The sequence below is a fragment of the Typopeltis vanoorti genome, chromosome 5 (assembly GCF_054136105.1).
Source record: "Typopeltis vanoorti isolate ZY-2024b chromosome 5, IOZ_Tvanoo_1.0, whole genome shotgun sequence".
Classification (NCBI taxonomy): domain Eukaryota; kingdom Metazoa; phylum Arthropoda; class Arachnida; order Uropygi; family Thelyphonidae; genus Typopeltis; species Typopeltis vanoorti.
In genome coordinates this window covers 131,674,895-131,691,696 of record NC_143553.1, presented here as the reverse complement: position 1 = coordinate 131,691,696, position 16,802 = coordinate 131,674,895, and the positions used below count along the sequence as shown (strand labels likewise).

Sequence of the window (16,802 nt, the reverse complement as noted above, 5' to 3'; positions counted from 1 at the left end):
CTGAACGAGCACCCTTATTAAGCCGCGCCATGAGGCAGGCTGCCTCTATGCTACACCCTGTCGACAGTACTGCCCATACAACAATCGTTTCTCCAGTTGCTCTAGTTCCCATTTTGTCCTGTGAAGGATACTATCTAAACACGCTGTTTCACTCCTTACCGTCACTTCATCACCCACATTACTTTCAGCCACTACTTTCATTTCTCACACTATCATTCACTACTTCTGCATTCGCCAGAACACTTTGGCTATCTTTCCTTATATCATTAATATTCGTCATTTCATTTTCTCGTTTTCACATGACTTGCATTTTTTGCACTTGTACACAAATTGTTTTTGACATTCTTGGGTAGAGCAATAGCTAATTTTGCAGGATGATTTGGATAGACTGCAGTCTGGGCAAAGGAGAATGTATATTAGTTTAATGTGGCAAAGTGTAAGGTTATGCACTTTCTGGTGAAAAGATTACCAGCTTTGTATCACATTGATGGAACTGTACTCCAGGAAATTGATGAAGCCAGGGATTTGGGGATGTTAGTAGATAGGGAATTAAAGTTTAGAGGGCATATTGCAAAAGTAGCTGAAGCAGCTCAACAGATTATTTAGTTACTGAAGAATGCCCTGACAAGCTGGTTATCATACCTCTTTATAGAGCCTTGGTAAGATCTCATCCTGACTACTATGTGCAGATTTGGCCTCCTTGGTTTCTTGAAGTTGAGAAAGAGATGGAGAGGATCCAAAGGCAAGTGACCAAGATGGTATCTTGTCTATGATATGAATCTTATAAGGACAGGTTGAAGATTTGTGGGTTACAGAAATTAGTTGTTAGGCAGAAAAGGAATGATATGATTAAGACATACAAATTACTGAAGGGTTTTTACAAGATTAATACAGAGGAATTTTTCAGAACAGGACTGGTGGGGCCATCCTTGGAAACTGAGCAAGACAGCAGTTAGCAACAGTTAAGGACTAGATTTTTTGCTTGGAGAGTGGTGAATGAGTGGAATAGGTTGCCTGAGTCTGTTGTCAGTGCCATGCCTGTGAATGAGTTCAAAGCAAAGAATGATAGATACTGCATGAATATCAGATAGTGCTTGGCATGATGTTTAGATCCTCTCTTGATGAGTCTAAGGACTTCATGAATTAGCCCATAATAATAATGTTTTATAGTGCATTCACTCACAAGTGTTGTAGTGTGTGGATTAGCATTGTCGTGCACCAAAATCATGTCCCTTTCAGAAGTCCTAGTTGGTTGTTGAATGTTGGCTTTCAGTTTGTCTAATATTCAACAGTAAAGCTCTGCATTGATTGTTCCTCCTTTCAGCAAGAAGTCCACTAACAGAATGCCTTAGTAGTCTCAGAACACTGTGGCCATGGTGGCTTTGCAGACAGTGGGAACAATTTTGAATTTGTGCACAGGCAGTGGTGTAGCTAGAGCTTTTGCTGCCCCTCTCAGTACACACCAAAAATACTACAAAAAGTCAAAACGACGTATAGGGAAATAAAATTAAAACACTATTTTTATTTTTGAAGTAAAACTTTAATTTCAACATTCTAAAACGTTATTTTTCTTGCTTTTCTGTTAGCAAAATCGTTGATGATATTGTCGAAGTCTAATTCATAGTAATGTAGGTAATTCTTAATCAGTTTTATTTCAACAACAAGTTGAAATAAACTCACAACAAGCGACATTTACAGCAATTGTGAGGAAAATTCGCTGTGGTATTACAATGTGTGATATTACAAAGTTCAAAGTGCCACCCTGGGTGCCCCCCCCTCTAGCTATGCCTCTGTGCACAGGAGATTGTGCATGTTTCCAGGTGATGGAGTATTGTTTACTCTCTGGGGGAACCCATTTTTCATCTCCTGTGACTAGGCAAGTGAAAAAATCCTTGCCTTCATTTCTGTATTGCAATGGATTCTCCAAACACATCCCCATGTGTGTTGCTTTGTGCTCCTCTGAGAATTGTCAGGGCACCCACCTTTCAAGAGCCAAGGACATCGTGAACAATTCTGTAAACAGTGGACTTATTCAAGTTCACCTCTTGTGCAGTTTTACATAGTTTTGCTTGCTGGTCTTCAAGAACGATGCTCTTAATGCACGAAATGTTGTCTTCTATCTTATTCGATAAATGCCTGGCTACCCAATGTTGATCTTCAGTGTCACCACAGCCATTTTAAATTCATTGCACCAAAAACACTTTGATATCTCCTTTTTGCCATACACAGCAACCAGTTCAAGGTGAGAGTCACTTGGTGAAGTGCCTTTTGCTTGCAAAAAATGATTAACTTCACAGATACCTGTTTTGGACCACACTCATATGGTAGCTGTCATCTTGCAACTAGGAATTAGCTGTGAGGCGACTATAGTGCTACACTGCAGTGGCGGTCTTTTTGAACATTATTAACTGGTCTATCTGTCCACTGTGTTTTATCTCATTACCTTTCACCATTATTAAGAAGAAAAAAATGGCTACCTTACTTCTCAGAAACACCTCATAGAACATTAGTGTTTTCAGGTGTATGAACACCATTTGCAGAAAGTCCTATGGATTCTCAATTTGCCATTGCAGTATCAAATCTGTATATGCAGCAGTTTGAAGAGTTATCCTTGTACGAATAACCTTTAATATCAGTTGTTTGGTGCTTTATGCTAGCATGATTTTCATAATTTAGGGCAGTGGCATAGAAACTTTGACAAATTTTGACTTATTTGAATCAGTAATATCTAAAAATCAAGTTTAAAACAACTGCAGAGTTGTTTTAAACTTGATATGACAGTGTGTCATTTTAAGAAAATGACACACTGTTATATTTAGGTGTTAAGATTGGAAGAACATTAAATTTCACCCTTTCCACTGGGTGAAGTTTATTGCGGAAGCCAATACACATGGAACGGTATCCGCATACTAAACCACAAATGGTGCTTTCCATTAGCATATTTTCAGGATATTTAGGAAACAGACCATACTGGATGCTTATTTCTCATCATCACTATACAAAATGATATAATTAAAATGTTGCACACTTGAGTCCAGCCCTATTACCAGATGAAAATAAACAAAACGCAGAACTAAATTACCTTCTACAGCTATTATTAAGAATACAATTTAATGAACAACCCATTCCACCAGACCTACATTCATATTATGGAGGTTCTTTAATTTCATAATATACTAGTATAATCTGTTTCATGTTGCCAAAATATTCAAAGAAACTGCAATCTCCAAAAGACACACCCAATTAAAACAAAACAAAATGTACACATATTTCCAGGTATATATAAAATAGGTTGCAACTGCCAAGAAGACAAATATATTGTTTCAACTGCCATATAAGAGAAACTGGTCATCTGTGGAAATACAAAACAATCCATTGGCATTATCACACACCTCTGTATTCAGAGGAACTAAGAACATGTACATCCACAGAATGTCATTCAATAAATAAACAGCTGCATTCCATTTATAACAGATAGTTGTTATGAGAGAACTGTAGAAAGTTTTTTTACTTGGTGATAAATTAAATTAAACTTTCCAAAAAAAAAAAATTATATTCTTGTTTAATCCTTTCTTTATCCATGTGTAAACAAAGTTTGCACATGAAGTATCTTTTCAACTAGGCCAGTTGTATATAGAGGCTAATGACTTCACATCAGATGCCTTAGTATCCCATAAATTTTTTATGAGAGAGGACTTGAAAATATTGTTAAAGGTAGCGACAGAGTTAAAATGGTGAGTCTGTTGCTGCGGTATGACAGAGAGGAGTTTAGGAGGAAGGCCATAATCGCAAATGACATTATGCACAGGTTATGCAGATGGTGTGGTGTGGAATTCGTGGATGTGTGGAATGAGTTTGATGGGCGAAAGGATTTATACAAGATGGATGGCCTGCATTTGAATGGATTTGGTGTGCAGAGACTGGAAAAAGTGTTGCTGAATGAAATGAAAATGGATGTGCAGAACCAGGGAAACTAGAACTACCAAGGAGGGGGGGGGATGAATATGCGGACATCAGTGAGACAGTTGACTGTAAGAATGTATATAATGAACCCGAGCCAGTACTAAGGCCAAAAAATAGGAATGGGATATTTAGAATAACGCGTCAAGATAGGGGTGGGACAAAGGGATCACTATATTTCATGTATACTAATGCCAGGAGTAATTAGGAACAAGAAAGAAGAATTTTTGGCCTTGATTGGCTCTTCCTGGCCACAGGTTATTGGCATTACTGAAACATGGCTGACGGAAGATGATATAGTTAGTGGGATAGAATGTGTAGGTTATAGTGTGTTTAGGAGGGACAGAGAGAATAAAATGGGGGAGGGGTGTTATAATGATAGCTGATGAACTGCAGCCAAGGAGAATTGAAGTTGTATCGCAGGATAGTAAAAAGAGCTCATTTGAGGCTATTTGGTGTGAGATTGAGACTGGCAGAATAAAATATACAGTTGGGTGCTGCTATAGACCAGGTGATGGAATAGATGGTGGAGATAGTATGCATGAACAAATTGATGAAATGAGTGGAAGGAGGGTAATTATTATGGGGGATTTCAACTATGGTAACATTGATTGGAAGGAGGAGAGGACACATGTGAGGAAGGAACTGGATTTTATTCAATTATTAAGGGATAACTATCTGAGACAGCATGTAATTGAAAATACTAGGGGTGTGAGAGTGCTTGACCTGGTAATAGCATCTGAGGATTTGACTGTAATGAATATGACCATGTTGCCACCTATTGGTGAGAGTGATCATAAGGTCTTGACCTGGGAGGTGGCTAAAGGTGTGGAATTTTCGATTAAGACAGAGTATATGTGGAATTACCATGCTGGCAAGTATGACAAGCTTAGGAGATTGCTTGGATCAGTGCCATGGCATGTACAGCTGCAAGGGCTGGATGTCGATAGAGCATGGGAAGTGGTCAAGGAGCATTTACAGGAGGTTATGGCTGATTGTATACCTAGGTCCGAATTGTAAAACAAGTAGGGGTGAAACGGATGAATAATACCATTAAGCTTGAGCTGCAAAAAAAGAAACAACTGTGGAGGGAATTCAAAGAAAGAAGTGACCTGCAGGCACACGAACGGTATAAAGTGCAGGCCAGAAGGGTAACGAGTGTGCTAAAAAAAACAAAAGTGGATTATGAAAAGAAACTAGCTATGCAAGCTAAAGAGAATCCCAAACAGTTCTTTCAATATGCTGCAAGCAAAAAAAAAAAAAAACTGTACACGGCAAAATGATTTTAAGCAATGACGATGGTAAGGAAGTCACTGAATCAGTTGATATAGTGGAGTTACTGAGCTAGCACTTTGCAAAAGTATAATCATCCAGGTGGTGATATTGAAAAAATGAAGGAACCATTAGTTTATATGGGAATTGTGATGAATGAAGTGGAGGTGAATAGTCTATTACAGAACCTTAATGTGAATACATCTGTGGGATTGGATAGTATACCGGCACGGGTCTTGTGTGAAGCGGCTAAAGAATTATCAGTGCCCTTGACCATGTTGTTTAATCTGAGTCTTGGATCTAGTTTAGTGCCGAAGGTGTGGAAAGAGGGGAAAATAGCTCCACTGCATAAAGGAGGATCCAAGACTATGGTTGCAAATTACCGACCGATCACCATATCAGGAGTCGTTGTCAAGGTCTTGGAGAAAGTAGTCAAGGGAAAAATACAGGAATGGATTGAAGAAAATGAGATACTGTAGGGACAGCATGGCTTTGTGAAGGGTAGATCATGCCTCAGTAACTTGCTCAAGTTTTATAACAAGGTGACGGCTGAACTGGATAAGGGTAATGGGTTTACAGTGATACTGCTAGACCTGGCAAAGGCGTTTGACAGAATACCACATGGAATTCTAATCTGTAAACTACAATATATGGGAATGGATATAGGGTTGGTGAGATGTATATGTGGATGGTTGATGGAGAGATATCAAAGAGTAGTTTATTCAGGAGTAGAGTCCAAAAGACGGCCTGTGACTAGTGGTGTGCCGCAGGGTTCTGTTCTTGGACCACTGCTGTTTAATTTGTTCATTAACGATATAGGGAAAGATCTAAGAGGAACAGTTCATTTGTTCGCTGATGATGCAGAGTTGGATAGGGCGATAGTAAATGCAGACGATGTCAAAATCTTGCAGGACGACATGGATATATTGGAGTTCTGGGCTAAGGAGAATGGATGTTAATTTAATGTCAGAAAATATAAGGTTATGCATTTTGGGGTGAAAAGATTATCAGCAGTTCCACTCCAGGAACTGTACTCCAGGAGATTGATGAGGCCAGGGATTTGGGAGTGTTGGTGGATAGGGAGATGAATTTTAGGGGGCACATTGTATAAGTACCTAAATCAGCTCATCAACTCACTTGGTTGTTGAAAAATACCTTGACGAGCAGAGACAAGCAAGTTATAGTACCTCTGTACTGAGCCTTGATAAGACCTCATCTCGACTACTGTGCCCAGATTCGGTCACCTAGGTTACTTCTTGATGGGGAGAAGGTGGACAGGATCCAGAGGCGAGTGACTAAGATGATAGCGGGTCTATGGAATGAACCATATGAGAACAGGGTGAAGATTTGTGGGTTGCAGAAATTGGTTGATAGGCGGAAAAGGGGAGATATGATTGAGACATTCAAATTGCTGAAGGGTTTCTATAGGATTAATTCAGAGGATATTTTTGAAATCAGGACTGGTGGTGGGAAAACTAGGGGGACACCTATGGAAGCTGAGCAAGAGTATGGTTAGCAGGGGTGTTAGAGCTGGGTTCTTTACTTTTAGAGTGGTAAATGAGTGGAATAAGCTGCCAGAGTCTGTTGTGGGTGCTATGACGGTGAGCGAGTTCAAGGCAAGGTATGATAGATACTGTTAGAATGTCGTATAGTTGTGTGGACATGATGTTTAGTGCCTCCCTCGATGAGTCTAAGGACTCCCTGGAATCGCCCGTAATAATAATAATAATGCAAAGCACATCTCCTATAAGGTGATACACCCTTTTACTACTTGTGAATGGGAAATATATGACTTTTGCCTTAATTCAATCCTGGTATCTCTTCTGGGTCTGACTGTGGAAGCTTCCTTAGAGTACATTTCTGTTTTGGTGATTTTTGTCACTATGATAGCTTAAGTCTCACTATGTCCCTCCTTGCTTTCCTGGAACATCTTCCTCGGTATGGTGTCTGCTCTTTTTTTTTTTTTGGCTGTGGTTGTGGGGTTATTATTCTACAGAGAATAGTCGGAGATCAGGGGAGAACCAGAGTTCATCCCCAGAAACTGTATAAAGAGGGTGTGAGCAGAGTTGTGAATGATTGGAATGCTTTGCCTGAGAGTGTGGTGTCTGCAAGGAGTTTGAGTGTGTTTAAGACACATTATGATGAGATGTGTGTGTGATAAAAGGACCTCCCAGATGAGTCTTTGACTCCATGAGGTCTTGGGGTGATAATAATAATCTCATTCCATTTATTGAAGGGAGGGGTTGATGGGGATATCCTCTAAGTCAGTGGTCTTTGCTTTGGCTGCAGAACCCTTTGTGAAGAAAGTCTAGTAATGTTCTGTTATTAGAGGAATAACCATCCCACTTGTGTCATATTCCAACAAGACCATTCTATATGCAGGTGATATTGCATTAACATTGAGAGATTCTGACTTGGTCTATTGCTTCTTCAGATCAATAGAAGAGTTTAGCAACAACATTGGCCTGTGTGTAAATCTGGAAAAAAAAAAACAAAAGTCCAAATTTTTGGAACTTTTGATCTAACAAACTTGCCCAGTGGGAGAAAGGCCCTACAGGAATCTTAATTATATCACTATAAAAGAAAACATCATTCTCCAATCCCCAGGTCATTAGGAAAATTTGGGAATCTCTCAAACTGTGGATAGTGGGACTTACATCCTTTAGTAGCAGAGCTGCAGTACTAAAAACGATAACCTTTCCTTCAATACAGTATACTGTTAATGCCATAAACATAAATAGGGAACAGGAATTTACACAAGTTTCCAAAACTATTTTTGGAAATTTCAAAGATAAGAAACAGCTCAGAATGGTTTATCCTTGCACATTCTGAAATTCAAATATTTGGTTAACATTCTACAGGTCATTCAGAAAGCACTAAACATCCACACATTTTTTGGCACCCTAATCAAATACATAGTCTTTTTTCTACCTCTGTTCAAGGGTACTTGTCATAAAGATTCAACAATGAAAGTTGTACTGCCTCAACACAGTGTGTTGTGCATTGCTATCAGGCAGCTTCAAAATATGCATATACTTATAACCCAAATGTATAAACCACAGAAGGTCTGTTGGTACTTATTCAACCTCTTTCATTAGGCTTATCCAGATATAACAACCAATATTGAAACAGCTTTCAAAAATCTCAGTAACAGTAATGGATATTCAGTACAGTGTGACCTGGTCTGGAGGGTTAGGCAAGTCACCCTCCCAGTGAACTGGGTCAAGTGCTTACAATATAACTTTAATAGCCTTCTCGGCAGTGTATGCTTTGAAACAATTGAAATTTTTTTTTTTACTCCTTCAGCTCACCAGTTACAGCTAAAGATGGGAAACAAATAAAAAATCCTGATGCTTTCATTAGATCAAATTCTCTACTTCCAGTTCAAGCTAAGCACAGAATATATATCTTTCTCATTAATGAAATTAAATATCATTTATGGAAAATGCAGACAAAAGGAAAAAATAACCAATATCAGTAATATTTACAGAAGTGTGGCTAAGCACATGTTCATCCCGTTTCTTAGATTTCCGCATCTTGAAAGAAGCCTGCTATGAGATGATTACCTTGAGTGGTTCTTGTGTCATCTACCTATTCTCTGCAATATAAGAAATACCCACATCAAACTACATTTCTTTGTTTAAGTTTTGTATATCTACTCTACATAGAATTAAAGTTTTATGCTTCTTTGTATGGTATGTAAGGGAGCAGAATAAAAATTCCTGAGGGGACAGAGTTCCTTGCGTCCATAGCAATCCTTAAGCTGCATGTTGCCCCCCTGCCCTCTGGGTAGTGATAAACGAGTAACGGCAATATTGGGTGTCAAACTGCCCATTGTGGACGCATGAAAAGCAGAATATGCATCAGCAGTGCATAACTGGCAGCTTTAGTTGTCAACTCCATTATCACTGCCATGAGGACACCTGCATCAACATTTACAACAGTTTGCATAGGCCCAACTGTCCGAGTACTTCAACTGAACATGGAAAATTTAAGCTATAGTAAATGCCAGGTTTTGGGAAAACTGTTTCTGAAGGAGAGCATCGACATAGTCATTATGTAGGAAATGCATATTGAAGATCTGTTGAATGCTGGCAGAACATTTCTGGGAAAAGTTCACTTATGGTGACAACCTAGCAATTACAAGCTAGTTTATTTAACGGTATTGATTCACAACACAGAATAATAAGAAAATAATTAATATTTATTAACTTATTAGCTGATATTTTGCTAGTATCATATCCAACACCTTCACAGCACAAGAACAGTTTGTCACAGTACATGAAACAACAACAATTTGATATAACAGTTGGACTAGATTTTAACTGGAAATGAAACTGGAGTGATAAGCTGTTTTCTTTTATTGGACTGTTGACACACTCTTTGGTAAACCTGGGCTTGAATATAGGGTGGGAATTCTGAAGAGATGAGTAATGAAATCCTCCATTCCAAGATGGATCATTTCTGTAAACAAGATCACAAGTGGTATCTGAATCTGAAGAAAGGAAATAGTAGTCTGACTATAGAAAGGTAGAGTAAAATTCAGAGATCTTATTACTTGTTGTAGTGAGTGCCAAATGACATTTTTATCATATGGAAATCTTCTTCTTCTTCTTTGTCTATGATCTCTTATGCTTTTAAGCATTGAGATTTTGCCAAAGAGATTTCCATGCCGTCCTGTCCAAGGTTTGTTGTTTTGCTTCATTCCAGTTAATTTCTTTCTTTCCCAATTTTTCTTTAATTTCCTTCTGCCAACCTTTCCTGGGTCTGCCTATGTTTCTTTTTCCTATTTTCTGGCTTTCGTATACAGTTTTTGCTATTCTTCCTTCTTCCATTCGATTAAGATGTCCAAACCATCTCATTTTGGCTTGTGTTATGAATTGATTCAGAGGTGCAACTTGAAGACTGTCTCTTATGGTTTGATTTCTTATTTGGTCTAGTCTTGTTTTTTGTGCCACTTTCCTGAAATATTTCATTTCAATTGTTTGTAGTTTATTTGTGTTTCCTGTTGTTAAACACCAAGACTCATAACTGTATGTTAATGTTGGTAGAAACACTGAACGGTACACTGCCATTTTGGTATTCTGGGTGACTTCTTTCGTATCTAGGAGTGGGCCTTTCATTGCATAGAATAGCTTTGTTCCCCCTCTTATCCTGTTGTTAATTCCTGTATCTAGTCTACCATCTTCTATATATGATCCCAAGTATTTAAAGGAGTGGACTTGTTCCAGTTGATGATTCTCTATTTTTATTATGTGTTTTTGTTGGTTTCTAGATATGATCATTGTTTTAGTTTTATTTATATTTATGGTCATATTCCTTTTCTTTGTTTCTTCATACCAAATGTTGATATTTTACTGCAGATCTTCAGCTGTATTTACTAGAATCACTACATCATCTGCAAAAGCCATGTGTGAAATCCTGGTTTCTTTCTGTTTCCTGTATCCTAGGTGGAACTTTTTTGTTTTTGCTTGGCATGCCTTTAAAATTTCATCCATTACTATGATGAAGAGAAGAGGGCTGAGGATACAGCCTTGTCTCACTCCTACATTTGTTTCAAATCCTTTTGATCTATTATTACAGGTTCTTACATAATTTCTATTACTTTTGTAGAGGCTTTGTATGGCTGCTATTAAGTTATCTTGTATCTTGTTTTTCTTTAATGTTTGCCATATTAAGTGTCTGGGAACTCGGTTAAAGGCCGTTTCAAAATCTATAAAACATGAATGTAGTTCTTTTCCATATTCCATGTTTTCTCTGATATTTGTCTAAGACTGAAGATAAGATCCTGCATGCTTCTATTTTTTCGAAAGCCATATTGCATTTCATCCAGTGTATCCTCTATTTGATTCCTAAGCCTCGCTTCTAAAATACGAGCATATAATTTTCCTGGAATGCTTAAAAGCGAAATTCCTCTATGGTTTTCACATTTGCAGTTGCCTTTCTTAAATATAGGAATTATTATAGCTACTTTCCAATCTTTGGGAATAATTTTCTTTTTCCATACAACATTGAATAGGTGTAAAAGAAATTTTATGGCTTTCGTTCCTAAATTCTTTACCATTTCTGGTGTTATTTGGTCATGGCCTGCTGATTTGCTGCTGCTAACAGTTCATTTGCATGAATTTCTTCACTCTGATCTTCTATTTTGCTTGTGTGTCAGGGTTCTATTTTTTCTGTGTCCCGCATCTTCCAATAATTCTTGAAAGTACTGTTTCCATCTTTCCATGATGTCTACAGAATTTGTAACTTTCCATCCTTATTTTTGATAAACTTTATGGGGCATTCTTTCTCTGACCTCCTCCTTCTTAAAACATTATAGAAGAGTTTTTGGTTTCCTTTAAAATTTTGTTCTAAAGTATGTCCGAAGTCTTCTCAGCATTTTCTTTTCTCTTCTTTCACTAAGGTTTTAACTTTATTTCTTTGGTTGTTGTATAGTTCTCTATCAACCTGCAGCTTTAATGTTATATATCTCTTCCATAATTGCTTTTTCTTTTTAATTTCTTCTTTTAGGCCTTCAGTCCACCAGGGTGTTTTATGTTTCTTCTGTTTATTATTTAATGATACACCACAAATTTCTTTGCTTGTTTCTAGAAGAAGTGTTTTGAACCTGTACCATAGGTTTTCTACATATTGGTCTTTATATATCTCTTTTTTTTCTTCTTTCATCTTCTCTTCTCTTCTGTTTTACTTTTATGCTCAATGGCTGTTTCTTCTTTCTTTAGTTTGTAGTTCTTTATTTTAACATTTATTTCCTTGCTACTTTTTCTACATTTTTCAACTTTTATTTTATGGATTGTTTCCAATACTAATAATTAGTGGTCACTGCCTATTTCAAGACCTCTATAGACTCTTGCATTTTTTGTATACTTCCAGTATGACCTGATTATGATGGCGTTGTCGATTATAGATTTTTTGTTTCTACTGGGCTCTTCCCTGGTAAACTTATGGATTTCTTTATGCTTGAACATAGTATTCGCTATTACTAAATTATTGTAAGGCAAAGATTTATTATTCTTTCTCCATTATTATTCTGGGTTATTTCTCCTTGTGATCCCAACTCTTGTTTCGCTTCCTCATCTACTTGATTCCCTACCCGGCCATTAAGGTCTCCTAGTAGTATGATATGCCCTTGAACTTCTTCAATTGTTTTTTGTAAGAGTTCAAAGAATTCATCTTTAATTTCTTTATTAGCATTATCGTTTGGGCCATATGCAATAATTACAGTGAATACTTGGTTGTCTGATTTAAAATCTATAGTGATCGTCAACAACCTTTCGTTTATTAGTTGCCATTTAGTAATATATTCTTTGAGATCTGGTTTAATTATGCAAGCTACCCCTTGTTTTCCCCATTCTCTTAGGTTTACCCCTGAATAGAAAAGTATAGGCCAGCAAAGGTTGGTTGATTGGTAGAGCCTCTGCTACTAATGGCTCAGTTAAGTAAGTTTGAGCGTGGTTAGTAGTTGGAAGGGACCAATCGTTCGATGCTGTTGGCACACTCCCCCTCAATGAGTCTTTGGACTCCCTGGAGGTGTCAAATAATAATAATAAAAAAAATAATAATACAAAAGTATATACCCATCTTTCATTTTCTAGCAATCTTGACCTTTCTTTTTGTTTCTGTGACTGCTAGCAGATCCAGTCTTGATTTTTTAAATTTATCTATTAATTCGTTTTCTTTTCCATTTAGACTTTTAACGTTCCATGTTCCATATTTCATGTACCTTTTTCCTCGCTTTGTCGTTAACCATTTAGGCAGTTCGGCTATCTCTTTGTTATTTCTTTTAATGGGTGAAATTTTAAGGTCTGCAGGGGATTAGCCTTCAGCACCCGAGTCTGGTGGTGGGGCTGCCACCTTTGATGCCCCCAGACCGGCCTATGAGGGAAGTGCTATCCTGTTGGTCCATGGGAGGTATTTTATTTCTCTCCTACCCAGGGCTGGCGGAAACAGGCATTCAGAGCATGCGGGCGCCACCGCCAGGGTACGGTTCATAAGTTAATTTTTAAGAAACAAAATTTTTATCATAAAAACAAAAAATTCTTAGAATGATCAATATTAAAATAAATAAGGCCAGATACACCAAATAAAAATTAAAAAAAATTGTATATAAATTGTATGTTTACAATTTTGCAGCGAGAGCAGGCTCAATGCTTGCCTGCAGAATGTTGTGTCTACTGCAGTCTATCTAAAGTGAAGCGGTGAACAGTTTTCATGCACGGAAACGAATTTTCGTACAAAACATTTGTTGCTAGGTAACCAGTCATATCATATGACTGGTTACCTGGCAACAAGAGCCTATTGACAGTAGCGCAGCGCGGACTATTATTTCGTTTCTGTGTCATGTTGTGTAATAATTTCTTGTGGGTATAAAATAGAAATGGAATCAAAAATTAAAAAAAAGTTATCCGGTGCACAAAATCATAAGTGTCATGCTGTGAAAGAAGCAGATATTAAGAAACAAACTGGGGGCTCTTAATAAATTTGTTAAAATATTAAAATATTCTGATGTAGATTGTAACCAACTCGATACATCAGAAATCAGAGTTAACGAACCGTGCACATCATCCAGTTTGCATGAAAGTACTATTGAACAAGACACAAGACACACAATTTAAGTGAAAAACAGGAGAAGATTTAGTTGTAGTTGACCACGACACTAACACATTGTTAGTCTGTAAATTTAGAAGATGCAAGTGAATGGGGAAACATTGATGAAAAATTACGAGTTGTTTTAATTCAAATGGGGCCTGTTCAAAAGAAAAATATAATATATCCCAGAGATACATATGGTCATAAATTTGGCGACACGTATTATAATAGAAAAATGGAAAACGGGGGAGCTAGTGCCAAGAACATGGCTCATTTATTCCAGAACTTTAAATTCAGTTATTTGCTTATGTTGCAAACTTTTTGCACCTACTTAATCAAGTAGTCTTGTAGAAGGTTATAATGATTGGAGAAATGTAAGTACAACTTTGCACAGACATAAAAAATTTCTTAAAATGGAAGGAACTCGATAAAAATTTAAAAAACAAAACTACTATTGATTGCCTGACTCAAAGCATGTATGAAATAGAAAAGGAACATTGGACGAGTGTTTTAGAACACTTGATTGAAATTATAAAATTCCTTGGTAGCCAAAATTTAGCTTTTCATGGATCATCTGATAAATTAATTATATGAAAGGAATAATGGCAATTTTTAAAAATTAGTTGAACTGTTTGCGAAGTTTGATCCCATTATGGAAAATCATGTTGAAAACGCCCTACAATGAAACAATAGAGTACACTATTTGAGTAAAGACAGTCAAAATGAAATATTGGAAACTTTAAGTAACGCAGTCAGGGATATAATTTTATTATCAATTCGAAAATATAAATATTATTCCATAATTTTAGACTGTACACTTGATGCAAGTAAAACAGAATAAATGACCATTATTATTTGCTTTGTTTCCTGTGACAATGGAATTGTCAAGGTCAGGGAAACTTTTTAGGTTTTGCAGATATATCAGATTCCACAGGATGTGGTTTATGTGCAACAATAATGGAACAAGTGGAAAAATGGAACATTCCCATTGAAGACATGCGAGGTCTATGGTATGACAATGAGGCAAATATGAAAGGGAAAAAATATGGGCTCCAAAATTGACTTTCGAACAAAAATCCTACAGCATTTTATGTGCTGTATGCTGCTCACACTCTAAATTTAATCATTAACGATGTAGCCAAAGTGAATGCATATACAAATAGTTTCTTTGCAATTATTCAAGAAATATACAATTTCTTTTCATTCTCTCACAACCGTTGGGCAATCCTTTTAAAGTTCGTAAAAAATTTGACATTGAAACAGCCATCAGAAACACGATGGGAGAGTAAAATGAATGCAATCCGCCCTCTACAATATCAGTTAGGAGAAATTTACAATGCACTTTTTGAAATTTTAAATAATGAAAATTTTAATAAAGAAACTCAGCATGAAGCACAAACATTATGTTCTAAAATAAAGGACTACAAATTTATTTGCTCTCTTATAACTTGGCATAATTTAATTAACAGAGTAAACCCTGTGAGTAAAATGCTTCAAGACAAAAATGTGAACATTACACTTGCTTTAGAATCTATCGAAAACTTAAAAATATTCTTACAAGAGTATCGATCAGATACAAATTTTAAAGCAGTTCTAAAAATAGCAAAAGAACTGAGTGAAGTGGTGGATGGAGAACAAGAATTTAAAACTGATACAGAAATTCGATGATGCAAGTAGACACGACAATTTGACTACGAGCATCATGACGAAATGCCACAATCGCCAGAAGATAAATTTAGAGCGAATGTGTTTTATACACTTCTAGACATTGCAATGTGTTCGTTAATAGAACGTTTTTAACAACTAAAAACATATTATGATAATTTCAATTTCTTGTTTAGATTACTACAAATTAATAACGAAGATTTACGAAAAAATTGTGACAATTTAGAGATTCTCTTGAAGGACGGCGACAATAAAGACGTAAGTGCAATAGAACTAGTATATATGACGAGTTATGTGATTTCCGGGATATTTTTCGGAAGGATAATTTAAATAATCAAAACCCTTTCGATTTTCTTAATTTTATTGTGTCCAATAATTTATCTTTCCCTAACTTTTCAATTGCTTTAAGAATACTATTAACCGTACCTGTCAGTGTAGCGAGCGGTGAACGTTCCTTTTCCAAGTTGAAATTGATTAAAACCTACATAAGAACAAGTATGTCACAAAAAACGGCTTGTTAGTTTGGCGTTAATAGCTATTGAAAATGATATATGTACGGAATTAGACGTTAAGACCATCGTTTCTAATATTGTGAATATGAAATCAAAAATCCTAAAATTTTAATTTAAAAAAATTCAAGTATATATATGTAATTTAATTTATTTTCTGTTATTTTGTAAAGATGTTTTTTTTTTTTTGAATACTTATATTAAATATTCTAATTATTTCTGAATTCTTTTCTTATTTTCTCATCTATCTTGAGTTTCTTTTATTTTCCTAAAAGATAGTTCCACTTATAAAAATTATTAAGAAATTTTTATAAGTTACTAAGAATTTAATAACTTGTAAAATGCAAGAATTTTTTAAACATTAGTTCAAATAAATTTTAACTTTAATTAAAATTCATTTTAATTTTGTTAGCGATTCGGGTCGGTGAGAAGGCTATAATCCCCGTATCATTATATTCAACGATTAAAGTGAAGTGGCTTTATCAAAATTTGCTTTAACTTTTTTTTGAATATTTGGGTTTTTAACGATTATACTGCCTAATCAACACCCCCGGTTCGTTACATTTAGTGAACCAACGTGTGGCTGTTCTCAAAATTTATTTAAGAAATTTCAAATAATTTAAATTTTTATTGTCGTAAAAGAACCACACACGTCCGGATCATTACAGGGGCACTTAGATAGAAATTGCCTGAGGGTGGCAAAGACCCTAGAGCCGGCACTGCTCCTACCCCGATCCACCACCAGGGGATGCGCCCGATGGGGTTTACATGTGTCCCCACATGTTCATACGGGTATATTTAAAA

The 16,802-nt window shown here is 36.4% G+C and overlaps 1 protein-coding gene across 4 annotated transcripts in view; it reads left to right on the top strand.

The window, feature by feature from the left end:
* Positions 1-16,802, top strand: part of Sfxn2 (sideroflexin 2) — a 401,343-nt gene that overhangs the window by 19,950 nt on the left and 364,591 nt on the right. Inside the window, exon 1 of one of the 4 annotated variants that reach the window (XM_090392731.1) lies at positions 15,667-15,747. The exons of the other annotated variants lie outside the window; for them this stretch is intronic. The gene's annotated coding sequence lies outside the window, so the exon portion shown is untranslated. Of the gene's footprint in view, positions 1-15,666; positions 15,748-16,802 lie in introns of those variants that run through there. 4 annotated transcript variants of the gene reach the window in all.